The sequence below is a fragment of the Nicotiana sylvestris genome, chromosome 5 (assembly GCF_000393655.2).
Source record: "Nicotiana sylvestris chromosome 5, ASM39365v2, whole genome shotgun sequence".
Lineage (NCBI taxonomy): Eukaryota > Viridiplantae > Streptophyta > Magnoliopsida > Solanales > Solanaceae > Nicotiana > Nicotiana sylvestris.
Genome location: NC_091061.1, coordinates 87,240,550 through 87,268,336, shown reverse-complemented (window position 1 = coordinate 87,268,336; position 27,787 = coordinate 87,240,550). Strand labels below are relative to the sequence as shown.

The following is a 27,787-nucleotide window of genomic DNA, read 5'->3' as shown; positions in this document are numbered from 1 at the left end:
AAGTAAGTGTCAACAAGTCTACAACCTATCATTCCTATCTCCTCAAGAATGTCTAAAGCATACTTCCTTTGTGAAATAACAAAACTTGAACTAGACTAGTGACTTCAATACCTAGAAAGTACTTCAATCTGCCGAGATCCTTAGTCTGAAAGTGCTGAAAGAGATGTTGTTTCACACTAGTAATGCCATCCTATTAATTACAGTTAACAATATCATAAATATAAACCACCAGATACATACGCATATTAGGAGCATAATACCGATAAAACACTATGTGATTGGCTTCACTACGAGTCATACTGAACTCCTGAATCACTGTGCTGAACTTGCTAAACAAGGTTCGAGGAGACTGTTTCAAACCCATAAAGTGACATGTGTAATCGATATGCAAGGCACTAGACTCCCCCTGAGCAACAAAATCAGGTGGTTGCTCCATATGAATTTCATCCTCAAGATCACCGTAGAGAAAGACATTCTTAATGTTCAACTGATAAAGAGGCCAATGACGAACAACAACCATAAATAGAAAAAGGCGAACATATGCGACTTTAGCCACGGGAGAGAAAGTGTCACTATAATCAAACCCAAATATCTGAGTATATCCTTTTGCAATCAGACTAGCTTTAAGCAGATCAACATGGCCATCCGGGCCGACTTTGATAGCATAAACCCAATGACAACCAACGGTAGCTTACCTGTAGGAAAAGGAGCAAGCTCCCAAGTACCACTCGCATGTAAAGTAGATATCTCATCAATTATCGCATGTCGCCATCCTGGATGAGATAATGCCTTACTTGTAGACATAGGAATGGAAACAATGGATAGAGATGATAGAAAAGCATAATGGGGTGATGACAGACGGTAATACTTAAATCAACATAATGGGGGTTAGGATTAAGTGTGGATCATACACTTTTCAGAAGTGCATTAAGTGGACTAGGAGGAGAAAAGTCTGTAGTAGGTGCAAAAGCTGATGTAGGACGTGAATCATCTGGGCCTAATGCTGGATGTGGACAAATGATAAGTCAAGAGTGGTGGCCTTGTGGCTGGGGATGTAGAAGGAACAACTTTAGACTCCTCAGAAGTCGGTATAGGTAGGAGTGGCTGTTGTGGTATTGTGGACATCGATTGGGATGTAAGAGGAGGAACAATACATTCCTCACAAGTAGGTACAGGTAAAGCCTCAGATATATCCAAATGATTAGATGAAGTAAAGTAAGGTTGAGACTCAAAGAATGTGACATCGGTTGATATAATATACCTACGAAGATCAGGTGAGTAGCAACGATACCCCTTTTGAACATGAGAATAGCCAAGGAAGATACAATTAAGAGCACGAGGAGATAATTTATCTTTTTGGGAGCTAAGTTATGAACAAAACATGTATTCCCAATAACATGAGGAGGAAGAGAACATAAGGGTAACCTAGGGAACAATACCAAAATGTGGAATTTGATTCTAAATGGAAGTTGTAGACATCCGATTAATTAAGTACAAGCTCTATGAGCTGCATCGCCCCCCCCCCCAAAAACGCAGCGGGGCATGGGATCGAATGAGAGGTGTGCGTGGATTTTCAATAAGATTCATATTCTTTCTCTCTGCTACCCCATTCTGCTAAGGAGTATATGGACAAGATGTCTAATGGATAATTCCTTGAGAAGTCATAAATTGCTGAAACTAAGAGGATAAATATTTTAAGGCATTATCACTATGAAAAGTGCGAATAGAAACACCAAACTGAGTTTTAATTTCAGCACAAAAACTTTGGAATATAGAGAACAACTCAAAAAGATCTTTCATTGAGAAAATTCAAGTACTTCTTGAGTACTCATGAATAAATCTAACAAAATAACGAAATCCTAAGGTTGAATTGACCCTACTAGGACTCCATATATATCAGAATGAACAAAAGAAAAAACGAACTCTACACGACTCTTAGCACTACGTGAAAATGTAGCTTGAATATGTTTCCTAAGTTGACATGACTCACAATCTAATGTAGACAAATTAGGCACCATCTTCTGAAGCTTGGATAAACTCGGATGTCCTAAACGTTTGGGAAGGTTTGGAGGATCTGTAGCTGGACATGCTGTAGAGGGATTGAGTGAGTTAAGGTAGTAAAGGCCTTGTGATTCACGCCCTGTGCCAATCGTTTGTCCCGTACTACAGTCCTGCATAATAAAAAATCATCAATAAAATATATACCATAATGAAGGGCACGAGTCAAACGACTAGTATATGCGAGATTAAAAGGACAACCAGGGACATAAAAAATCGAATCTAAAGTGACAGAGGATAGTACAACTCCTTTTACTTTTGTTTGGACTTCATTGGCTAGAGTAACACTGGGAAGAAATTGAGAATAAACAGTATTTGACAAAAGTGACCTATTACAAGAAATATGATTAGAGGTGCCTGAGTTCATGACCGATTGTCCAAGAGTAGTAGACGAAACACAAGCAAAAGAATTACCAACAATAGAAATATCAGTCTGAGCGACAAGACTACTTGTGGAGGTGTCTGATTAGTTACTCGATACTGAAGGGACTCATTATACTCCTCTCCAGATAAAGAAAACCGCTAGTTACCTGCAGTCTTAGTTTGAGCAACATGAGCATTTCTAGGTGGTCGACCATGCAAAGAGTAACACACCTCACGAGTGTGGCCAAGCTTGTTATAATAAAAACACTTTGGTCGAGTTCTTCCAAAACGACATCCTCCTTGTCTATTCTCCATAGTCTGAGGTGCTCGATTTTCCAATGTCTAGGATGTGAGAACAAAGGATTTAACTATCTGTGATGAGATCACTGTATGACTGGGCACAACAGCAAGGCGAAGTAATCGAGAGAGTAATTCATCAACTGTGGGGACAGTCGGACTAGCCAAAATCTAGTCGCATACTTAATCAAGGTCATTAGGAAGTCCAACGATAATAAAAACTAGAAACATTTTCTATCGGTTCTCTTGTTTCTTTTCAACACTAGCATCAACTTCTCAAATTCCTCCATGACTGGGTGTACTTGTCCAAGGTAAGTAGACATATCTAATTCCTGTTTCTTTAAATTTGTCATCCGCAATATCATATCATAGAAACGAGATATGTCATTAGTGTATAAAGTGCGAGCCTTTTCTCAAACTAAATAATATGTTTGAATGGATGAAACAAGGGCATCAACTTGGAATGAATAGATCGCCACAGGATACTGCATAAGAGCATCGATCTTCTCCCAAAGTGCTTTGGCCTTTTCATATCATTTGCTAGACTTAGTGGTTAAATGATCTTGAACATCTTGACCTTTACACCACAACTCGACAAACAAAGCCCAAGCTAAGTAATTTGAACTTCTCATTAAAGGTTCCGAGGTAATCATAATACTGGAACTTTCAGACCCCGTGTTTTTAGACCCAAAAATATCAAATCCCAAAGAAATCGTCGAATTAAGGAAGGGTCTAGAAAATTATCACCAAATAACAAAAAAGATTAACACTAACTCGCCGAAACAGACGAAGAAATACTATAGTTGCCGGAAAATTAGTGTAGGCTCGGAATAAAAAGAAAATGATATGGGTAGGGTCAGAATCACTAGACGAGACAACTGTCCTTAAATTTGCTTCTTAAAATGGTCCGAATAAATGTCACGCGCTGGCGTGTGGGTCTGATGCGCCGTTGGCGTCAGAGCTTTTTCAGGCGCGTGGCTAGGTTTCTGCCGGTGTGGTTTCCTAGGGTTTGGTCGCCTGAGAATTCCGTACTTGCTGGTGGTGTGACTTTTCATAAAAAAACACCGGAGAAAAGTTGACGCAAAAACCGCCTGAAATTCACCGGAAAAAAGGCATAGTGACTATTCCGGACTCGCTGGTTACTGCACAAAGGAGATTTCTCACTAGTTGCACTGATACCATGTGAGAAAGCACGCGAATTTTTTTTATTATTGATGTTCGTTAAGTGTTTTACAATAGCCCTATTTATATACATTGTTTACATGTACCTAAAGATTTCTATACCAATGTGGGACACTATACATGAACTAATTCCAACATTGTATTAAAGTGAACTTAAGAAACAGACTTTAATTCAGGGGCTGGCATGTACCTGACCTTTATCACTCACTCACTTCTTTTGAAGATGCGCACTTGTTTAATACTTAAAACAATAAATCTGGAAAAGTATAGAACTATGTTTTATATGGAGTAGATATTACTGTCTTATGCCAATATAAAGCTTTTGGGTATTTGTGATAAGTAGGAAGAGCATTGATGGTGTTGCGAAACAATATATAATGAAGTGATTTGAGAGAAACTGAGAAAAAAAACAATTTCTATTGGACTCACATTTCACATGGCACAAACTGGCAAATCATCATATTTAAGCATCCTTGTGCAAGGTCCAAAGTGACTATATACTTTCGCTCAAGTGCTTATACTCGGTATTTCTGAATCACTACATATGTGATTTCAGATTGTGGTAACAAAGAACTAACTTTTGGAATTACCTTTTCAATGAAGGATTTGGCAGCTGCTATTGACGAGGAAAACATTGACAAGTTTACTGATGTGGTCAAAGAATATGATAGCATGACCAAAGGCGGAGCCAGAATTTGAAGTTACTAGGTTCGGGATTCTAGGTTTTTTATGTTATTGGGTTCTAAAATAAGAATTTGTACTTATTCAATGAATTTCTTAAAACAAATATAATGTTTGCACTAAAACTACTGGGTTCGACCGAACTGCTTTGACTCCGCCCCTGAGCACTGGTAAATTCGAGACACTTTTTGTTTTGTAGTCCAATCACAGACTACTTAGTAATGCTTGGATATCTTAATGAAACTCTTGGCTCCCACGACAGAAAAGTTTTCTTTGAAATGTTAGATCTTTTCCCTTAACAAGTAGAACCACATGGGGAGTACTTTAAATGTGGGATACTCTATTGGATCCAATATTTTTGGCTTGGTTGGAAGAGGCTAGAGAAAAATATAAATGGAGTGTTTGTTTGGTAGCACTTTCCGTGACCCCTTTTCTATCTTTGATTATTGAGTTGTAGCAACTTTCTGACACCAGTGGAGAACAACTCCTCTTTGGTTATATCACTAGTGTCGATGAATATGAATTCAGAACTATGACTTAGTGAGATTGCAATGCAGGTTTATTTAGGTAGTGTGGATGGCAAACCCGGAGATGTGCATTTAAACTTGAGCCTTGTCTGAATCTATTAGCACTGGGAATGTTTTCTTGATCTGGATAAAAGAGAAATAATCCTTTCTCTTTTTCAGTGTTGGGTGTGCGAACAAAGTCCCACATTGGTAGCTGAAAAGATTGGGAGTCTACATATAAGGTGTAGGGATCTCTTAATGGTGTGAGGCCTTTTGGGGAAAACCACGCGGGCTTGGCCTAAAACGGACAATATCACACCATGTTAAGAGTGTCTTTGGGCTAGTTTAGCCCAACAACTGGTATCAGAGCTCAGGTTCAGTAGGACGAGTATGGAGATGGCGGAGTGATGGTGCGGGGCCGTACGCACACAAGCAAAAGCTAGTTGTGGGCTTCGGGTGCCATAATACTCTAATAATGTGGGTGGCACACAGTAATATCGGAAATTGACCCGTGGATTGTGGTAGTGGGCCACGCGGAACTTAGTTCGAGGGGGAGATTGTTGGGCGTGCGAACATAGTCCCACATTGGTAGCTGAAAAGAATGGGAGTCTACATATAGGGTGTAGGGATCTCTTAATGGTGTGAGGCTTTTTGGGGAAAACCGTGCGGGCTTGGCCCAAAGCGGACAATATCACACCAGGTTAAGAGTGTCTTTGGCTAGTTTAGCCCAACATTCATGATAATTGACATATACTTCTGCCAGAAGTTATCTACTCGTAAATCAGGAACATGATAAGTGAGGATTCTTATGGTCGACCTCAACTGTAGTTGTTTGAGATTGAGGGATAGTGGTTATTGTTGTTGTTTATCTTACTATGTTGTCTTTTTCGTTGTTCATCTTTGCAATGTACTTATCTTTCTCGTGACATTTATTTCGTGCCAGGATGGTTGGAAAATAACGCTTCTTCTGAAAGTGAAGGAAGCAGTGAAGGCTAAGGAGTTAGAGGAAGATGATCTCACATAACGTTTTCTTCTCTCATAGTACTATATATATATATTTGTGAATTGTCTTTTATTATACGATCATATTTCTAGTTAGCTTATTATAATGCTTGCTTTGTGCTAATTAAGTTTGACTAGCAACTAGATTTTAGCCTGATGGTCAGGGCTTTGTTTCTTGCATAAGAAGAAATAATCTCCATAAAAAACTTTATATTACTGATATGTACAATGTTTGGTTCCAGAATAATGTTTGAGTACAACATGAAACTCGGCATAGAGAAACAAAATTTGATTACTTTTTTCATCCATCACATTGGTAATATCTGTTGCATTTGGCAAAGTCCCACATCGGTGGGTTAGTCATTTGGTTGGGAAATTTTCCCTATAAAAGAAGGCCTAATGTTTAGGATTTAAACACACCTCTCATTTGCCTTCTCATCTGTTTAAGGCATTTGTATCTTCTCTCTTTAGTATTATTTCACTTGTATTTTTGGAGTGAAATAAAATATTGGTTGTGTCCGAGGAGTAGGCAAAATTAGCCGAACCTCGTAAATTCTGGTGTTCCCTTTATTGTTGCTTTATTGTCTTATTTATTATTTGGTGGCTGTCATAATTTTTGGTATAGTAGTTGTGACTTATTCACACTATATACATTTGGCTTCCGCAACAATTGGTATCAGAGCCAAGGTACTGTCTAAGTATGCTCTGTGGTTGCAGCTTAGTCTGATCTTCTACATCAGAAAGGAAATAATCTTGATTTGTGTCGTCAGCTATTAAATAATATTTGTGTCAAATATGGGAGACAATAAACAAGAAGAATCTACATCAAGTGTCAACAATACGTCATCATTGGCATCTTCGCTTATGACAAGAATTGTGTCAAATGCGAAATTTGCGGTAGAAATTTTTGACGGGTCCGGGCATTTTGGGATGTGGCAAGGCGAGGTTCTAGATGTCCTTTTTCAACAAGGGCTAGATCTGGCCATTGAAGAAAAGAAACCAGATGTTATTGGAGAAGAAGATTGGAAGATTCTCAACCGTGTTGCTTGCGGTACCATTCGATCCTACCTTGCTAGAGAGCAGAAATATCCATACACAAAGGAAACTTCTGCAAGTAAATTATGGAAAGCACTGGAGGATAAATTTTTGAAGAAAAACAGTCAAAATAAATTGTACATGAAGAAGAGACTGTTTCACTTCACCTATGTTCCTGGTACCACGATGAATGAACATATCACCAGTTTCAATAAGTTGGTCACAGATTTGCAAAATATGGATACAACTTATGATGATGGTGACTTGGCCTTGATGTTGTTGGCGTCACTTCCTGATGAGTACGAGCACCTTGAAACTACTCTACTCCATGGAAATGACGAAGTTTCTCTCAGAGAAGTTTGTTCGGCTTTGTACAGCTATGAACAAAGAAAGCGAGAAAAACAGAAGGGCGGAGAAGGAGAAGCACTATTTGTGAGGGGTCGTCCTCAAAATCAAACGAGGACAAAGAAGGGAAGATCCAAGTCAAGATCCAGACCCAGCAAAGATGAATGTGCCTTTTGTCGAGAAAAAGGGCACTGGAAGAAAGACTGTCCGAAGTTGAAGAATAAGGCCAAACATAACAATGGAAAGGCCATTATGGATTCAAATGTAGCTGATTGTGATGATTCAGACTTCTCATTAGTTACAACAGAGTCATCAACATCATCAGACATATGGTTGATGGACTCGGCTTGTAGCTATCATATGTGTCCCAACATGGACTGGTTTGTGGAATTTCAAGAAGGAGAATATGGAGTCATCCACACAGCGGATAACAGCCCTCTTACCTCATATGGAATTGGTTCAATACGATTAAGGAACCATGATGGAATGATCAGAACATTAACAGATGTTCGATTTGTACCGGATTTGAAGAAGAATCTCATCTCTGTAGGAGCCCTAGAATCAAAAGGGTTCAAAATCATTGCAGAAAATGGAGTGATGAGAGTATGCTCCGGTGCACTAGTGGTAATGAAGGCTAATCGGAAGAATAATAATATGTACCGCTATCGTGGCAGTACAGTTATTGGGACAGCGACAGTGACATCCAGTGACGACAAAGAGGCAGAAGCAACCAAGCTATGGCACATGCGCTTGGGACATGCTGGAGGAAAATCCTTGAAAACTCTATCAGATCAAGGATTGTTAAAAGGAGTAAAGGCTTGCAACTTGGAGTTTTGTGAGCATTGTGTCAAAGGGAAACAGACAAGGGTTAAATTTGGTACAGCGATCCATAATACTAAAGGCATTTTGGATTATGTACACTCTGATGTTTGGGGTCCTTCCAAAACACCTTCATTGGGTGGGAAGCACTATTTTGTAACCTTTGTTGATGATTTTTCTCGAAGAGTGTGGGTGTATACAATGAAAAACAAAGATGAAGTGCTGGGAATTTTTCTCAAATGGAAGACGATGGTGGAGAATCAAACAGGCAGGAGGATCAAGTGTATTCGCACAGACAATGGAGGTGAATACAAAAATGATCATTTCAATAAGGTCTGTGAAAATGATGGCATCGTCCGACACTTCACTGTTAGACATACACCACAACAGAATGGAGTGGCAGAACGTATGAACCGGACCTTGCTGGAGAAGGTACGGTGTATGTTGTCCAATGCTGGCTTGGGCAAAGAATTTTGGGCTGAGGCAATTACATATGCATGTCACCTCATTAATCGTCTACCATCTGCTGCTATTGATGGCAAGACACCATTTGAAAAATGGTATGGAAAGCCTGCTGTAGATTATGACTCTTTGCACGTGTTTGGCTCAACTGCATATTATCATGTGACAGAGTCAAAATTGGATCCAAGGGCAAAGAAGGCTATTTTTATGGGAATTACTTCTGGAGTCAAAGGATATCGCTTATGGTGTCCTATAACAAAGAAAGTAATATTCAGCAGGGATGTTACCTTTGATGAATCTGCTATGGTAAATAAGGTAACAGAAGATACCAAACAAAATGAAGGTGCTTCTAAGCAGGTGGAGTTTGAGGGAAAATTTATTTTTCCTACACAAGAAGCAGAGGAGGAAACAAATGAAGATTACCCTCTGGAAGGAGAGCCAGTAGAGGAGATTCCAACTCAGGAACCTCAACAACAACTTGAATCAATAGCAACCAGCAGGCCAAAAAGAACAATAACGAAACATGTTCGTCTCATAGAGACGGTTGCTTGTGCAACCTCAATTGTAGCTGATGATGTTCCTACTACTTATAAAGACGCTGTCCAAAGTTCAGAAGAAGATAAGTGGAGGATTGCCATGAATGATGAAATACAGTCCCTTCATCAGAATCATACATGGAGATTGGCCAATCTCCCGAAGGGAAAGAAAGCAATTGGGTGCAAATGGGTATTTGCAAAGAAAGAAGGATTTCCTAACCAAGTAGATGTTCGCTACAAAGCAAGATTGGTGGCCAAAGGATATGCTCAAAAGGAGGGAATTGATTACAATGAAGTGTTTTCTCCAGTTGTAAAACATTCCTCCATTAGAATTATGTTGGCTTTGGTAGCACAATTGGATTTGGAACTAGTTCAGATGGATGTAAAAACTGCGTTTTTACATGGAAACTTGGAGGAGGAAATCTACATGACTCAGCCAGAAGGATTCAAAGTTGCTGGAAAAGAAAATATGGTGTGCAAACTTGAAAAATCATTGTACGGATTGAAACAATCTTCTAGACAATGGTACAAGTGATTTGACGAGTTTATGTTGCGGCAAGGGTACAAGAGAAGCAAATACGATCATTGTGTGTATTTGCGCAAGCTTAAAGATGGTTCCTTTGTATATCTTCTCCTATATGTTGATGATATGTTGATAGCTTCCAAGAATTCGGAAGAAATTGATAAGTTGAAGATTCAACTGAAGAAGGAGTTCGAGATGAAGGATCTAGGTGAGGCAAAGAAAATTCTTGGCATGGAGATAATAAGAGATAGACGTTCAAAGAAACTCTGTTTATCTCAAAAGGAATATTTGAAGAGAGTACTTTAACGTTTTGGCATAGATGACAAGACTAAGCCAGTTAGTACTCCACTTGCTCCCCATTTTAAGCTGAGTACTACTATGTCGCCAAAGGATGAAGTTGAACGAGAGTATATGTCAAAGGTACCATACGCAAATGTTGTTGGTAGCTTGATGTATGCAATGGTTTGCACAAGGCCTGACATTTCACAAGTTGTTGGAGTTATTAGCAGATATATGCACAATCCAGGGAAGGAGCATTGGCAAGCTGTGAAGTGGATTCTACGGTATATTCATAATACTGTAGATGTCGGGTTAGTTTTTGAGCAGGAAGACAATCAGTCTGTAGTTGGATATTGTGACTCAGATTTTGCGGGTGATCTGGACAAACGAAGATCAACTACTGGTTATGTGTTTACTTTTGCAAAGGCACCAGTTAGTTGGAAGTCTACTTTGCAGTCAACAGTTGCTTTGTCTACAACAGAGGCAGAGTATATGGCTATTACAGAGGCTGTGAAGGAGGCAATTTGGCTTCAAGGATTGCTAAAGGAGCTTGGTGTTGAACAAAAAGGTATCACAATTTTTTGTGATAGTCAAAGTGTTATTCAATTAGCGAAGAACCAAGTTTATCATGCAAGGACGAAGCACATTGATGTTCGGTATCATTTTGTACGAGAAATCATAGAAGAAGGTGGAGTCACGATGAAGAAAATTCATACTACAGAGAATCCTGCTGATATGCTGACAAAAGTGGTGACTGCGGTCAAGTTTCAACATTGTTTGGATTTGATCAACATTGTTGAACACTGAAGATTGAAGATGAAGACACAACCAAAATTTGTTATTGAGAGAAGATTGAAGATGTGGAATTTTGCCAAGGTGGAGATTTGTTGAATTTGGCAAAGTCCCACATCGGTGGGTTAGTCATTTGGTTGGGAAATTTTCCCTATAAAAGAAGGCCTAATGTTTAGGATTGAAACACACCTCTCATTTGCCTTCTCATCTGTTTAAGGCATTTGTATCTTCTCTCTTTAGTATTATTTCACTTGTATTTTGGAGTGAAATAAAATATTGGTTGTGTCCGAGGAGTAGGCAAAATTAGCCGAACCTCGTAAATTCTGGTGTTCCCTTTATTGTTGTTTTATTGTCTTATTTATTATTTGGTGGCTGTCATAATTTTTGGTATAGTAGTTGTGACTTATTCACACTATATACATTTGGCTTCCGCAACAATATCCGCATAACTTGCGGAAAATTTATATACTGTTTTATATGAGATAAAATGCAGAATACAATCACATGTATTAGCCATAATAGATAATAGTATATTAGTATAAAGTCAAAAATACTTAAATGAGGCAGCTTAATTTGTATAATAAAGTTAAAAATGATGATAGTATTGAATCTTAATAGTTTTTAATTTGAATTTTTCTATTTAAACTAAAATTTCCACATTTATACTAATTAGGAAAACTAATCTTTCATTTTGATATTGCAATTAGGAATATCATATCTTAATTACTCCCTCTGTTCCAATTTATGTGAACCTGTTTGACTGGGCACGGAGTTTAAAAAAATATAAAGACTTTCTGAATTTGTGATTCTAAACAAGTCAAAAAGGGATCCAGAGTATTTGTGTGGTTATAAAAGCTTTTCATTAAGGGTAGAATTGGAAATTTAAGCTAAATTGTTTTCAAATTTAGAAAGGGGTCTTTCTTTTTGGAATGGACCAAAAAGGAAATAAGTTCACATAAACTGGAACGGAGGGAGTACTACTTATTGATTAACCGTTCTTGTATTATTATTTGTCGTATAAAAATTCTAATATTATTGTATTACTATTAATTGTATACCAAGCTTTGTATTATTCACATATACTTAATAAGGACTTATAAGGTAGTCAATCAATTAAACAAATGGAACAACCTTGTTCAAGGTGAAGAGTGATTACTCTCATTGTTTATTATTAATAAACAACTATGCATATATGTGGAGCCAGGATTTGAAATTTATGGGTTCAGTATATGATGAACGGATATTCGATTTATGAGTGAGCAATCAAGCTCCTTTTGCACTTGGATAAGGATCTGTCCTCTCGGAGTCAGGAGATTATCCATATTACTTTGGGTCCTGTGAGCGTGGTCGATATATGGATTGTGCTTCGGGTCGATACATGACTTTCATATTGGGCTTCAGTGATACATGAATTGTGTATCATGATACATGAATCTTGTACTGGTTATGGTAAGACATAAAGTCTTGAGCATGCATAGACATCCTCGATTTATTGAGAAACATTCATTTAAATGCCAACTGTTGCATGTCACATATATATGTTCCGTTGGTTGAAGTATGCGATCGTTAAATATAATATCTAAGCAGCATTATGATTATCTCTTGAATTGAAAAAGCATGCTCTATATCTTTCAACTGTTTCATATCTTTGATACCTGGAGAGTTTGCTATTATATATGTGTCGTAAGTATCTTGATGTCTATAGCCTTGCCACTACTTCTTCAAGGTTGGACTTGATACTTATTGGGTACCGACTGTGGTGTACTCATATTACACTTCTGCATATATATTTTGTACAGATACTCAGGTGGGTACTACTGGAGCCTCTTGGTGAGCCTAGGCACTCACAAATTCAGGGTGAGTTGCACCTCATGAATTTATTTCGCAGTGCCCAAGTCCCTGTCTTTTTATTATCTCCTGTCTATTTTCGTTATCACAGATAGTTTTGATCATATATTCAGACGTGTACTTATTTAGTAGTTTCTCATGTACTTGTGTCGCCTAGGGGATTATATTGTTTGGCAGAATGTTATAGTTCAAGGATTTGACTTATTTTCACTATTTTGAGATTTGGAGCAAGGTAAGAGGCGACTTTTGAGGTGATTTTCATCACTACTTTGTGGGTAAGTAATCTCACTTGTATTTGGCTATTTATCTTAAATTTCCATGAATTTATTCACTTTAATCATGGGATTTTGAAGGAAGATTTGGAGTTTTTGTCTACACTTTAAGAGAGTGTATTTTAAGATTTTGAAGATCGATTTAGACCCGAATTTGGAAATTAATTATATATTTAGACTCGCTAGGTTATGAGTCATCTGATTTTGGTATTGGTTTCAGATTTTCGGCATGCAAGCTTGAGTTGAATTTTGTTGACATTTTAGGAATTTATCAAAGATCGAAGCTTTATGGTTTGGGATCGCTTTCTATAACATTATTTGACTTTCTTGGATGATGTTGGGATTGCACTACAACATTTTAGGTATGTAGCCACCCCAAAAAAGTGTGGCCTGAACTGTCAAAAAGTATGGCATTTAATCAAAAGCCACACTTTTCAACTATACGCAATGCTTTCCAGGGGTGGCCTAAAGTACCGTAACCTATTCCCTGAGACCACGCTTTTTGGACGTAGCTTTAGAAGCCACACTTCAAAAGCGTTGCCAATAAGATACAAAGGACACGCTTGTATTATCTGATACGACAACATTTTTCATGTGCTAAAGCTACACCTATGAGGTGTGGACTTTGATATCCATTAGGCTACACTTTTGAAGTGTGGCAAATCTTGAATAGGTAATTCCAATTCTTTTTAAATAATATTTATGTGAACCACAATTTTGTAACTGAAAAGTTATATGTTTTTACATAAATGTTGTAATCACATTTATTCAAGCATATACATTAGGATCTCAAGCATTAAATTACACAACAAATAACCAAAAGAAAAAAACAACAATTCCACTGAACTTCAAAGCAGAAATATATTTCATGTACTACACATTAATAAAGCTTTGTTTCAAGATGTGAACTAGCAACAAACTATAAAAAACCGAATGTATTCACATAGATGAAAATAAATATCACAATTATTGAAAAAGTCTTCATCATTCACTTCAATAGATTAAATTGGACTTGTGGCCAACATTTCCAATTGGATCACCTGCATTTTTCTACACATTTAAGATGAAATTAGAAATTACAAAGAAATACATATATAATATGAGCGGGTTAAAGCAACATTTGTCTTACTAAAAACTAACAAAAATCTGACATAAACTATAATGTAAAAGGTACAACAACCTTTTTTTTCGTCAAGATATTTCATTACAACAACACTTAAGTGTTGGATTAGAAGTAACTTTGATTACAAGCTCCTTTAACTATATGTATGGAGTTAATGCAGTCAACAATATTACTTAGGGGTGGGCATATATCGGGTAAAACCGATAACCCGAACCGTTAATTACTTATTGGGTTATCGGTATTGGGTTATTGGGCTAATGGTTCGGTAACGGGTTAAAAAAAATTTCTTATTGGGTTATCGGTTCGGGCTCGGTTTATCAAATCTGTTATTGGGTAAACCGATAACCCAATAAGGGTTTACTAATTTACTAGTATACCCTTTAGTCTAGTAATACTAGGGTTTCATTTTCATTAGTCTGTCCGCCTCCTCACAGCCTCACTAACTCCTTTCCTTTCCTTTCCTTTACTAGTATACCTGCAGGACTCCTCACTCCTCAGTTAAGCTCAAGCCCTCAGTGACAAGTTAAGCTCAAGCCCTCAGTGCTCAAGCCCTCAGTGGCATCAGGCATGAAGTATAGAGTCCTTCATTTCTAAGGCGGAAAAGTCCTTCAGTAACAAAACATTGAGGCTCAGTCAGTCAGTCAAGCCCTTACCACAGTCCTCACCCAGTTCTCTGCCAGTCCGCCACCGGCCACACGGCTGAAGCAGTGAAGCCCTCACCAGTTCTCTGCCTCATGACTCACGCAGTCACGCCCACACGACTGAGCCCGTCAAAACTCAGTTTTCTATATCTTTTTCCGGCAGAGCGTTGCACTAAGGTTAGTGTTTCATATCCCATTTCTGAATTCGTCTTAGTTTGGTATCTTAGAAATCAATTTTTGCATATTTTCCTTTTTTATGAAGCTCGAAAGAGTGGGGGTTACAAAAGAAGTTAGCTAAATGGGAAATCGAAAGGACGCAGAAGCAGGACCAAACTAAGACTGATTGGTCTTAGTTTCCCTAAAATGTTTGGTTTCTTGAATTTATACTACACTGATTGTTTGGTTTCCTTTTTCATACTATACTGATTTATACTATAACATCATGCAAATTTAGTGGGTAACATCCTGAAAATTTGGTGTTGCACTGATTTCCTTTTTCCTTTCTGCTTGATAGTTGCTGCTTAGAGCCTTAGACTGAGTAATGTAGTGTTCTGTATTCCAATGTTTAACCAGTTTACAATAACCTGCAAACAAGCTCTAGAGAATTGGCATTCAAAGAACAAATGTTCAATTGTCTCAGGTGCACTATCACATATTGTGCAAATTGTGTCCTGTCTACATACCAGTAACCAGATCCCATGCTATTAACGGTGCTATGTTACTTATCTCTTTGAGATTGGAACCCCAACATACCAAATCAATTAAGCTTTGTTGCTTAAAATATGTGTTTCATTTTAGATTTTAAGCTAAATATGTAGTTATATGTGTTTCATTTTAAGATTTTGTTGTCTCGCTGCTTGATTTCTTTTAAATCAAATTCACAGTGACACAAAAACATGGCTGAAAATATCATGATTGATAAGGTGATTGGTGAAAGTGGAGCTTCTAATTCAAATGCCACATCACAATCTCAATCAGTTCAATCGAAAGCAAAAAAACAAAGAAAAAAGAGGTCTGTTGCATGGGAATATTTCGACCAAATTATTGATCCGGAAGGAAATCAAAAGGGTGTTTGTAAACATTGCAAAAGAGAATATTTTGCCGATTCAAAAGATAATGGTACGAAATCACTCCTTACACATATGGCCAAGTGTTTAAAAATGCCTTTAGATGTTGCAAAAAGTCAATCAAAACTAGGCTTTAACCCTATTCCGGGGGTAATAAGGGTGATGTAGTTGTTGTTCCTTGGAAATTTGATCAAGAACAATGTAGGAAGGCTTTGTGTCGTATGGTGATCGTTGATGAACTTCCTTTCAGCTTTGTTGAAAAGGAAGGTTTTATGAATTTATGAAAGTTGCACAACCTTTTTTTCGAATTCCTTCACGTAGAACTATGACTCGGGACTGTTTTGATCTTTTCAATGATGAAAAACGTAAGTTGGTGAAGCTTTTTAAAGATCAGAGAGTTTGCCTTACCACTGATACTTGGACTTCCTTACAACGAATAAATTATATGTGTATTACTGTTCATTGGATTGATAGTGAATGGAAAATGCATAAAAGAATTGTCAACTTTTGTCCAATTTCTAGTCATAGGGGGGAAGATATGGCAAATAGTATTGTTAATTGTTTGAAAGAGTGGGGGTTACAAAAGATTTTTCACTGTCACAGTTGATAATGCTAGTTCAAATGATGTGACGGTGAAGGAGCTTTCTAAGAAGTTAACTAAATGGGGGACCAATTCTATGAATGGTAAGCACCTTCACGTGAGGTGTATGGCTCATATTATGAATCTTGTTGTTCAGGATGGTATAAAAGAATCAATTGTGTCTATTGAACGTATTAGGCAAGCAGTGAGATATATCAGGCAGTCTCCTGCTAGGTGGAAAAAGTTTCAGGAATGTTGTGATGAAGGAAATCTAGTTAGGAAATCTTTATGTTTGGATGTTCCTACAAGGTGGAATTCTACATACTTAATGTTGAACAGGGCTATTGAATATGAGAGTGCAATTTTAGAATATGTTGATCATGATATTGGCTTGTCACATCATCTTGAGTTTGTTGATATTGTAAATGGAAGTCCTGCAGGTACACTTTTGAGTAGTGATTGGGAGGATGTAAAGAAATTGACAAAATTTCTTGAAATCTTTTATAAGCTTACTGTAAAGGTATCTGGCTCACTTTATGTTACATCAAATCATCATTTTCTTGAAATTTGTGAAGTTGCTGTTTACTTGAAACAATTGATATTAAATGAAGATGTTTTGTTGGGTTTAATGGCAAAGAAGATGAAGGAGAAATTTGATAAGTATTGGGGTGATCCAGAAAAAATGAACAAAATGATTTTCATTTCATGTGTTTTGGATCCTCGATACAAGTTTGATTCTGTTAGTTTTGCACTTGCGAAGATGTTCGAAGAGAAAGGGCCAATTATCGCGAAGGGAGTACATACATACATGACTTCATTGTTTAATGAGTATGTAAAGTCTTATTCAAAAGATAAAGTTTGTCGTCCCTCTTCATGTTTATCTAACTCTTCATTGGACACAATGGAAACTTCAAATGGATCTTTTGGTTCTTTCTTTGAAGAATTAAAAAGACATAAAGCTGGGATTGGAGGTTCAGATTCTAAATCAGAATTGGAAAAATATCTAACAGAAGAAGTTGAAAATGAAATAGCAGACGGTAATATATTGCTTTGGTGGAAAGTAAACTCACCTAGATTCCCCATTCTTGCTGAGATGGCTCGGGATGTATTATCTATTCCTATTTCAAGTGTTGCATCTGAATGTGCATTTAGCACTGGAGGGCGTATTCTTGATTCATTTAGGAGTTCATTGACTCCTAAATTGGTGGAAGTTCTCTTGTGCCTTCAAGATTGGCTTCGAAGTGAGCCATTACCTGTAAGTGTTGAGGAAGATTTAGATGTTCTCGAGCAACTAGAACAAGGTAGCAATATTTTAATTTGTTTGATTGTATATTATTTTTATAAATAGTTTATTTAATATTTTTGTTGTTTGACTTGTTAATATATATTATCATAGATTTTGCCAATCTTGGAAACGAACCCTGCGATGATGATATGTAGAATCTTAGATAGTTGTAAGTTAAAACTTTGGTAAGTTAATTATTCAACTTATATGTTATACATAGTATGATTACAAATATTACTTGCTTAATATATTTTCTTGTTATGTTTAATAGGTGTAACCATGCCTCGACTTTGTGGTCTCAAAGCTATCTCACATGTTTGGAGTCACTATGAAAGGATTGAAGAAGGTGATGATGGATGGTGGAAAGTAAGATGTAGTTATTGTCATCTTGTTTTATGTATTATGTTTGGACTTTGGACAATTGGACTTGTTAATCCTAAGGTTGATACTACTTTGCATTGTTATTAATGTGTTTGAACTATTACTTTGGAGTTTGGACATTACTGTGTATACATCTGTTTTTGGGTTGTGAAAGTTGGGATCTTTTTATCTCCTATTTTTGTTAGATTGGAATTTGAGCTATTTGCATTTTGTATGCACAGGCAATTGAGGTACTGCCGTACTGGGTATGTTTAGTTTGAGGCAAAAAATGTACAGCTTTGTGTGCTGAAATTATTCAGTGAGAAGTTTAACTTTAAACTGAAATTATTGTGAGAAATGTTAGTTTTATGTGCAGCTTTGTGTGCAGTTTTCTGTTATCATATTTTTTTTTATGTGTCGTTTTATGTGTTCAATATAGCAGCTGTAGTTTGATTCTTGTTACTCAGCTGTAGTTTAGCTTGAAGTGTCATATATAGCAGCTTCCAGTAAACTTTGTACAAAATTTACTTTGTACAAATATTAGCGTTCAACACTCTTAATTTTAGGTAATATTCAGCGTTCAGCAATCAGCACTCTTAGTTTTAGTTTTACCTTATCGGGTAAACCGATAACCGAACCGATAATGATCAATAACCGATTAACCGATAACCGATAACCAATATCTTATCGGTTTGGTTATCGGGTTATGATATTTGTAAACCGATAACCGATAGGCAAAACCGATAATATTCAAAACCGAACCGAACCGGCCGATTCCCACCCCTAATATTACTAACAACTTCAACATCTTCAATTGGAATCAGAAAACAAATTGTGAGAAAAGTGAGAAAGAATCACCATAGGCGAGTAGCACGAGTATAAAATAAGTTAAACTCTTTCAAAAATCCGGAGTAAACACTAAGCGATAAAGAGAGTGCATAATTTAGGTGTTGTCAATCTTAAGGTTCAGACATATCTTACCCGAATTTTAGTCTATTATGTTGGAGGAAAGTAATATTTATATTTGTCAAATCTATAGTAAAAGTTTGAAATAAGAAAAGGCTAAACCTAATGCTAGAGCATCCCTTGCTTTATCTATAAAAGAAGCTAATAATCACCAACGAAATATCTTCAAAAGAGCTCATAACAGAGCAAGAGAGAATCAGCTAGCTATTTTAGCTAAATGCTCATCATATTTTTCAAGTGAGGGGACAAAAATTTGCAAGAATATCTTCATAAGCAAAAATATAATGCCATGAAGAAGACATTTTCTTCCGGGCGAGGCAACCTTAGACTAAGGAAAATTGAGAATTAAGTAAACTTTACATTGTTTCGATATTGCAAAATTAAATTTTTAGAAAAGCATGTTCTTGTAAGTTAAATACCTTTTCAAGACTCGGAGGATGACCTCAACCAGAAGAATATAGATGATTTTAGCCTCTCAAAATCATGCACTGCCTGCATCAATAGATGAAGGAAGGTTGAATCCGACACACCTTAGTATATATCTTAAATATTCATTCTAAGGTTGTTTACCAATTGACGAAAAATATATCACATTTTTTCTCTAGTTAAGTGACTAAAACTAATGTGAAATACATGCTCACAATCAATCACATAGTATAACGAAAAAGAAAGATGGACTTGTATGAATTATAAAAGCCAATTGGCTGATAGCACAACTATACAAGACCTGGAAAGTTTCTGTTTCACCAAAATTTTATTTTGGAGCTCCAAGTACACTGTTCAAGCAACTCAAAGTTTAGCAAATCAATGGGTTAATGGTAAATTTCACCCAATTTATTACAAACTACTGGAGTTCTAAACTAAAGCTAGCTCCCAATGAATAATATAGTTGCAGTTAAATTTTTTCTTAAGTGAAACAGAAGCAAAACACAATTTCTCAACAAAAGACTGCACTTTTTTCAAACTGCAACTTTATACCAAGTGTTTATCCGAAGAAAATGAGTTTTGGAAGTTCTAATGTTCACATCACAATAGTAACCATGAAATACAAGAGCAAATTGAGCTTGTACACGTGTTTCCTATGTTTAAAGTAGGTATCAGAAATCATTTGTCTAAGTGGCACTAGTTTCTGCTAGCTGAAACATGCTAACTTTGGGATGACGCAGATGATCTATACTCCAAATCAGAATTCAGAATATAAAATGTACCAAATTATTCGAATACATCACTAACTCCTATCCAATGTATCTTTTATTCACATGAAGTAATGTTGATCTTCTCCCAATAAATCTTAAGCTGCCCTGTGAGAGATACATATGTTTTACAGAAGATCACTAAAGTACAAGATATTACATAATATAGAAATGGAACAGGTTTTATGCTTGAATGTAGCCACCATACCAGTGAAACTCTCAGAGATGTTTTTCAATCAACAATAATTGATATGGAAAGCTTAAAATCAATCAAGTAGCACATAATCAAAGGAAATCAAAGCAACAAAAAGATATACCATTAACCTTGTCAATTTGCACCAGAAAACAAGATATCCACACATACCAAAATTGAAGAACATCTAAAGAATCTAAGAAGATAAGATCTTACCTTGCAACATGACTTACTATTGCAACTTGGGTATCTGTACATTTAGAAATTTGACATGAAAAGGAACAGAAAACACAATAATTACTAAAAGAGGGAACATAAAAAAAATTATTCATGAGACTGCTAAAATGAATCTACTTAAGACCTTTCTATACGTAGAAACAAGAAAAAAAATGACATTTGTGAGTACCCAAAAAAGAAAATGACGTAAGCTGGTGCGAAGGTGTAGAGCAAGAAAAATATGAAATTTGTGAGTACCCTGAAGCCATATATACTTGTAGTCAAAGAAGAAAGAACATACTGTGCGCAGCTAGGGTTGTTTCTGCTAGAATTAGGCTCACAAATCAGCTAGGGTTTTGAAATAAATTACTAATCTTTGGGACAAACAAAGCAATAAATAATTTATGCGTTCATTCTTTTCTGGAATAAGTATCAAATTAGATAGCAGGAGTAACAACAAAAATATTAATACTGTTTAGAATATAGGAAATTACAGCAATTGGAGACCATAAGATGGTAAACATTGAAGTAGAAGAGCAGCAACCTGAAATTGAGGCCACCTCTTCTACCATATCTATCCATTTTTTTGGCCCACACTACAATAAGACAAATGCAAAAGAATTCTCGTTTCTCTAACTTTAATAATTTCTTCGATGTGTTTGGAAAAAAAAGAACCATAATTTAAAGCAAACATTTTCTTTTGATAGTGATTACAGAGGAACACTACTCAAAGGAGGGTGAAAAGGTGCAGAAACACTACCTAAGAAGGTGTAGAAACACTTCCGCAGATTCATCAAAGGTGCTGAAGCAAGAAACCCTAAACTAATATATCCATAGAGATTCTAGGGAGGCGCGAGATCTTTTGCCCTTTTGAAATGGAAAAAATATTCACTTAAGAGATATAATATTGGACGGAACATTTTAGCCAAAAAATTTATTGGACTTTTAGAGCACACTTATAAAGTGTTGCTTTTAGAATAAAAAAAGAGCACACTTAAAAGTATAGCCATATATACAAGTAATTGTTGTTAATTATTTTATGATTTAGCAAAGTTTAATAAGTGTAGCCTAATAAAATAAAGATCACACTTTACAAGTGTGGCCAAGTTTTCCGTAGCCAAAAGTTCTATACAAAGGCCACCCCTTGAAAGCGTGCCCAAATATATTTTTGGTCACACTTTTCAAGCGTTGTCTAAAATTAGTGTGCCATTAGGCCATATTTGTTGTAGTGTTGGATTTGCATGATTGGAGGGCTAGAACAAGATTTTGACGTGATTTATGGTTAAAGCTAGCCCGGGAAAGAGGTAAGTCTCTTGGATAAGAGGAAACCCCTAGGATGACTTGATTGCTATGTGTTTAATGTATTTGGAGGGTGATGTATATGCAAGGTAGTGAACGTACCAAGTTTATATCATGTCTAAGATAGAATTTAGATATTTTATCCTTATTTTGATTATGTGCTCATCTTGATTCATGATTTATTTGACTTATATGACTACATTTGCGCTCTTATTCATGCTAGACTAGAAATTATGCCTCTTTGTTTTTTTAAATTGTTTATGAAGGCTCTTATTCTTGAAATTTTGAATTGCTTGAATCATCCATGGTCATATAGAAATTCCATGAGCACATAATTGTATTATTATTATTATGTCCACGTTCATCTTTTATCAATATATTCTTGGGCATATGCATATGTATTATATTTGGATATCTGATTTGGACTGAGATCATGGAACAAAAGGTAGAGTCGTGTGGTTGAAATACAATTTTGGCACACATAATTTGATGAACGAATATTTGATTTATGAGTGAGCTATCAAGCTACTTTTGCGTTTTGATAAGGATCTGTCCTTCCGGAGTCAAGTAATTATCCATGTTACTTTAGGCCCCATGAGCATAGTCGATATATGGATTGTGTATCGGTGTTGATACATGAATTTTGTATCGGGTTTCAGTGATACATGGATTGAGTGTGGTACACGGATCTTGTGCCGGTTATGGTAAGAGATAGACTCTTGAGCATGAATAGACATCCTTGATTCATTAAGAAATATTCATTCAAAATTCCAACTATTGCCTGTCACATATATATATATACTAGTTGGGAGCCTTGACTCCATTGATTGAAGCATGTCATCTTTAAGTACCATATTGGACCAGCGTTATGATTATCTCTTGAACTTGGAAAGCATGTTTTATATCTTTTGACTCTTTTATATCTTTGATACATGTTGTTCATGAGGATATTTGTTGTTTCAGTTCCAAGCTCTGTTATTCATATATGTGTTGTATGTATCTTGATGCCTATAGCTTCGTTGCTACTTCTTCAAGGTTAGACTTGATACTTACTGAGTACCAATTGTGTTATACTCATACTATGGTTCTGCATATCCTTTTGTGTAAATCCTCATGTGTGCACTAGCAGAGCCTCTTGTTGAGCCTAGGCATTCGCTCAAAGACTTAAGGTGAGTTGCGCCTCATGGATTTGTTCTCTAGTGCCCGAGTCTCTATCTTTTTATTATCTTCTGTCTCTTTTCATTATCTTCTGTCTATTTTCATTATCTTCTGTCTATTTTCATTGTCTCAGACACTTTTGATCATGTATTCAGACTTGTAGTTATTTAGTAGTTGCTCGTGACCTTGTGCTACCTAGTCCTTGGGGGTTTTAATATTTTGGTCATGCGTCACGACCCAAATCACCATCAATCGTGATGGCACTAACCCACTTGCTAGGAAAGCCAGTTATAAATAATAACAAAATATGATAATGAATTACAAAATCGATAAATCTGAAAGACAAATAACCATAAATAATGACAAATCATAATACAACTCCCCAAAACTGGTAACGATAAGTCATAGGCTCTACAATATGAATACAAGTCTAAAATACAGAAATATTATTTGAAACAATAACAACAATAAATAAACATAGAAAGAGACGTTGGGGACTGCGATTAGGAAGCAACTCTACCTTGGTCTCCACAAAACACATCAAACAGCTCCGCTTATAAAGCTCTACTAGATCCAGCTCCTAAATCTGTACAATTAAGTGTAAAGTGTAGTATAAATACAACCAACCCCATATACTCTGTAAGTATCATGATTAACCTCAGTGATATAGTAGTGGCAAGAATTACCAATGATACTCACTTAATAACCTACTTAGTTCGTAAATATCCAAGAACACAGCAATGCTACCAAAATAAATATAAAATACATGTATAACCAAATTAGTGCATAAAGAGAAGACGTGCCCAAGTCTTATAACAGTTTAAGAACTCAACATATAGAGAATATATGCATTTATAACAAAAAGATCATCAACCTTAGCATATAGAGAAGATACACATTAAGAATCAGTTAATGTTCACAGGTTAACATATAGAGAAGATATATACCGTGCCCTCACTTTCCAGTCAAAACAAAGAGGCACGTATACGTTTCAAAACTAGCATATAGAGAATATATACAATAAAAACATGTATATACCCGAGGTGTTTGAAAATAGAGAAGAGATGCAAAGACCAAACATTGGTCAGTTCTTTCTCATACCATGTGTACGTCATCAAGAGAGAAACATGAGAGGACGTTCCTAGGGGGATGGATCCTTATCCATATGATGTAAGATAACTCACTTACCATAATATAACAACTGCACAGACTACTCACGTGCTATCATAACATCAACGGCATGGACCATTCACGTGCTACCAATCCAGGATATATCACACAGAAATCATATACAAAAATATATTTATACGAATAATGGATATCAAATCACACACTCATGGACTAATTAAAGTGACATGCTAAGGAGTATGCATATGCAAAGTGTGCTACCATAGCTCAGACTAGGCGAATACACCACAAAATAGCAATTATCATATTTAAACAGGAAATTAACCTACACATGATCTGTAGCATGATGAAAGTAGCTCACGAAGGGATACGAATATATGAAGCATGATAGTAAGAAGTATAGTATTTAATACAAGGCATACATAGTCTACGCACTAACACGAGCATGGATAAAAATCTGGAGCATGCACACATGCTCATCCCCCACACGTGTGTCACCCTCGGCACATAGACATCATCAATAATTCAAGCAACTAGTGCATCAAACCAATGCTAGGCAAGGTATTTACCTCAAACAAGCCAAATCAATACTCTAAAAATGTCTTCCCTCGCAAATCGGCCTTCGAGTGAATCGAATACAGCCAAAACTAACTCAATAATGTCAAACAAAACTATAGGAATTAATTACAAACAATAAAGCTTCAATTTTTACTTAATTCCCAAAAAGTCAACAAAAGTGAACCCCGGACCCACACGGTTAAAACCCGAGTCAAGGAGTAGATCCCGATTACCCATAACCCCATGAGTCCAAATATTTTAGATTCCAAAATCAAGTCCAAATCGACCTTCAAATTACCAAAATTTATTCTCTTAAGTTGTAGGTAAAAACCTCAAATTTCCTCTTTCAAGTCCATGTTCCCACTACACAAATCTATGGGGGAATTGAGATATATAATTAAATCCAAGTAGAAAATATTTACCCTAAAAGTGGTGATAAAAACTCTCCAAAAAATGCCTCCAGCCGAGCTCCAAAACTCAAAATAATGAAAAATAGACCAAACCCTCGAAATATAAGTTTGCCCAACATTTTTTCGTATTTGCGGACAAATCTATCACATCCGCGATACCGCTTCTTAGAGCCCATTCTCGCATCTGCGAAAGTCACTTACTCAGCCTGCCTTCGCACCTACAGCCAACCTTCTGCTTCTGCGACATCACAAGTGCGACACCAAAAATATGCAGATGCGCAGTTCCTCAGCCTAACAATCCACGCATGCGCGCCTAGAAGCTCCGTAGGTGCAACTGCGCAACCGCCCCTTCTTTGCAGAAGCGACCCATCACAAGAGAAGTCAACTTCGCAAAAGCGACCAACCCCTCACACATGCGCCTTCGCAGCTCCAATAAAACCTTTGCAAATGCAATGCAATGCGCCAGAACCAGAACTGCCTAACCATTTACAAATGGTCTGAATAACTAAACCAAACTTATTACAAAGCTCAAAACATCACAATAACATCCAAAATCATGAATCACACATCCAAACTCAAGTTACATAACTCTTAAATTCAAGGACTTTCTAACTTGAAACCAAGAGTCTGATTCAAGCCTAATCGATTTGGATTACAACCAAACTTTGTGCAGAAGCCCCAATTGACAAAATGAACCTTTCCCAACTTCCAGAACAACAATCAGAACCTATCCCAACTTCTGGAACAACAATATGAGCCTGATATCATCAAAGTTGACTCCTTGTCAAACTCATAAACTTTCTAAACCTTCAAATAGCTAATTCTCGGCAAATAGAGCCAACACATCCTTGGAACCCTCAAATTTAAATTCAGACATACGCCTAAGTCCAATATTAACATATGAAACCTATTGAAACCGTCTAATCATCAATCTTAGGTCATCTATTCAAAAGTTAAACTTCAGTCAACTCTTACAGCTTAAGCTTCCAAAATGAGACTAAGTGTCTTCAATCACTCTCAAACCTTCCCGAAACAATGATAACCAACCCCGCAAGTTATCAAACAACAAATATACATACGAGAAACATTAAATAGAGAACCGGGGCTCAATACACAAAATAACCGGCAGGGTTATTACATTCTCCCCTTTTAAATCAACGTTCATCCTCGAACGGGTTTAGAATCATACCTGAAGTGACAAAATGATGAGGATATCTGATCAACATATCATGCTCAGTCCCCCAAGTCGCCTCCTTGACCGTTTGACCTCTCCACTGAACCTTTATTGATGCAATATCTTTTGACCTTAGCTTCCAAATCTGCCTATCCAAAGAGGCCACCGACTCTTCCTCGTAAGCCATATTCTAATCCAACTGCACTGAGCTGAAATCCAACACGTAACTGATCTTCATGATACTTATGAAGCATGAAAACATGAAGCACCAGATGAACTCCCGACGAGCTGGGTGGCAAAGCAAGCCTGTAAGACACCTCACCTACTCTCTCCAAAACCTCAAATGGACCAATATAGCGAGGAATCAACTTGCCCTTCTTTCCGAACCTCATCACGCCCTTCATAGGCTAAACTCTATGGAGAACCTTCTTACCTACCATGAATTCCACATCATGAACCTTTCTATTAACATAACTCTTCTACCTGGACTAAGCGGTACGAAGCCTCTTCTGAATCAACTTTACCTTCTCCAAAGTATCAGAAATCAAATCTATGCCCAATAATCTAGCCTCACTAGGGTTAAACCAACCAACTGGAGAATGACATCTCCTCTCATATAACGCCTCATACAGAGCCATCTATATACTAAGCTAGTAGTTGTAGTTGTAGTTGTAGGCAAACTCCGCCAAAGGTAGAAACTGATCCTACTGGCCTCCAAAGTCAATAATGTAGGCCATCCAATATATCCTCCAAGAGCTGAATGGTCTGCTCAGACTTCCCGTTCGTCTGATGGTAAAATGCAACACTCAACTCAACCTACATGCCCAACTCACGCTGAACAACTATCCAAAAGTGCGATGTAAACTGAGTGCCACGATCCGAGATGATAGAAACAGGTACACCATGCAAGCAGACAATCACTCTAATGTAAATCTTAGCCAACTGTTTTGAAGTTTAAGAAGTCATAACCGAAATGCAATGCGCCAATTTGGTCAACTAATCCACAATGACCCAAATGACATCAAACTTCCTCAACGTTTGTGGCAACCCTACTACGAAGTCTTTAGAAATATGTTCCCACTTCTACTCCGGTATATTAGTCTTCTGAAGTAAACCACCCAGTCTCTAATGCTCATACTTGACCTATTGATAGTTTAAACTCCGTGAAATATGTCCAACAATGTCCTTTTTCATACTTCTCCACCATTAATTCTACTTCAAATCATGATACATCTTTGTAGAACCTGGAAGCATAGAATACCGCAAACTATGAGCCTTCTTAAGAATCAACTCTCTCAAGCCATCAACATTAGGAACATAAATCCGACCTTGAAGTCGCAATACACCATCATCATCAATAGTCACCTACTTAGCACCACCGTGTTGCACCATGTCCCTTAGAACACACAAATGGGGATCATCATACTAATGAGCCT

General features: G+C 36.9%; 2 long non-coding RNA genes across 2 annotated transcripts; one reads left to right on the top strand and one right to left on the bottom strand.

The window, feature by feature from the left end:
* Positions 1 to 13,715: 13,715 nt before the first annotated feature.
* LOC104235350 (uncharacterized) lies at positions 13,716 to 21,538 on the bottom strand. The gene is made up of 4 exons (XR_011407621.1): positions 21,385 to 21,538; positions 20,625 to 20,658; positions 19,442 to 19,514; positions 13,716 to 14,050 (listed from the first exon to the last, which is right to left on the bottom strand). It is a non-coding gene; the product is annotated as an uncharacterized lncRNA (long non-coding RNA).
* LOC104210115 (uncharacterized) lies at positions 17,483 to 18,160 on the top strand. Its single transcript, XR_011407622.1, has 3 exons — positions 17,483 to 17,712; positions 17,808 to 17,865; positions 17,968 to 18,160. It is a non-coding gene; the product is annotated as an uncharacterized lncRNA (long non-coding RNA).
* Positions 21,539 to 27,787: the final 6,249 nt, after the last annotated feature.